The sequence below is a fragment of the Amphimedon queenslandica genome, unplaced genomic scaffold, assembly GCF_000090795.2.
Source record: "Amphimedon queenslandica unplaced genomic scaffold, v1.1 AMPQUscaffold_4382_Cont23638, whole genome shotgun sequence".
Classification (NCBI taxonomy): domain Eukaryota; kingdom Metazoa; phylum Porifera; class Demospongiae; order Haplosclerida; family Niphatidae; genus Amphimedon; species Amphimedon queenslandica.
Window position 1 is genome coordinate 1 of NW_003555305.1, and position 1,520 is coordinate 1,520.

At 34.5% G+C, this 1,520-nt stretch overlaps 1 long non-coding RNA gene across 1 annotated transcript; it reads right to left on the reverse strand.

Moving 5' to 3' along the window:
- Positions 1-6: 6 nt before the first annotated feature.
- LOC109592668 (uncharacterized) lies at positions 7-1,155 on the reverse strand. The gene is made up of 3 exons (XR_002190484.1): positions 734-1,155; positions 205-243; positions 7-155 (listed from the first exon to the last, which is right to left on the reverse strand). It is a non-coding gene; the product is annotated as an uncharacterized LOC109592668 (long non-coding RNA).
- Positions 1,156-1,520: the final 365 nt, after the last annotated feature.

Consider the following 1,520-nt stretch of genomic DNA (forward strand, 5'->3'; position numbering starts at 1 on the left):
CCCTAATTCTTTCCAGTACTGCACTGCCAGTATCAGTCCTACCAATAACGTCTTTTAACTTATCAAATAATTGTAGAGTGATGAGCTCTTAGGTAGGACAATGGTTGCTAGGCAACTTGTGGTACCTCCCATTGGCAGACGAGAGAGTGTGTAGCCTATTCATAGTGACATTAAATAATAATTTTAATTATTTTTGTGCTATACCTGGGTTTGACCAGAAATCTATCACATCATTGGTTCCACCTATACATGTACATAGAGGTAATAGTAATAGTAATTATGAGTAAAGAAGATTAAGAAGATTAAAAATTTACATGTAAGTAGACTAATACCATATAGCAGAAAATTTTGGAGGGAATAAAATTTCGTAAATTGCTAAATTTTGGTGATTGGCGGATTTTAATTTGGCAAATTTGTGGCCATGTGCCATTGAGCATGCACATAATGGCTCAAAATGGTGGATTATTATTTTGGCGAATGGCTATCGAAATGCCAAATTTGGTAAGTTTAATTCCCTCTAAAATGTCTCGCTATATGGTATGTCATCTTATGTCATGAACTGATTTAAATTCCAATCAAAATGAGATTTTATAACTTTTTAATGCTTCAAAAAATTTGTCATTGAAAGGCCGTGAACAAAAATGGCTAGAAAAATTCCTAATTTATAATTACAATTTAAAGGCATACTGCCTTACATGTAGCTGCTACACATTATATATGAGTATAGATCTACCTAATCCATGAATGTGTAAGTCAATGAAGCCAGGAGTCAATAAATGAGTCTTAATCACATCTTTAACTGTTCAGTGGTGGACGAGTACTGGATAATATCAGTAATGGTCTCGGTAATGGTATCTTGTACTATACTGACGTATACTGGCCCTTTCTTTAGCTCTCCTCCAGGCAGAACAACCTCCTCCGCTTCTATTACTGTTAAAGCCGAGGTTAAAGCAGCTCGAGTCGAAGCGTCCATACTGATTGCTGAGCCTCAAGCCTGATTTAATTAATAGCGTGGGCGGCTGGGCATGGAGCTACAAGCTAGGTTAACATAGGTAAAGGAAAGATCCAGAAATTGTTAAGTATACAAGACATGTGAGGGACCATTATTATTATTACTGCTGTGAATAGTTCTGTTTAGCATCAGAAAAATTATAAGGGGAGAGTTCTCTCATTTTCATTTTTGACAAAATTTGGCCAAATCTTTGTGAAATGATGGGCTATAGCCTTGGATATTTTTCAAAAATTGGCTTTTTAAAAAAATGTTCATAAATTGATAAATATTTGTCAGAATAAGCTCAAACTTTCTACACAGCATAAATACATCAATATGTATCAGAAAATGTAATAAAAATTTGTGGTGATTTCGGAGCCATTTTTTGGAAAAAAGCATGGGCTATAGTACAGGGTATTTTTCAGGAAATGTTGAATTTCTATAAATGACCGTAGCTTGAAAAATGTCTGTCAGAATCAGCTCAAACTTTCTACACAGCATAAATACATCAATATGTTTCAGAAAATGT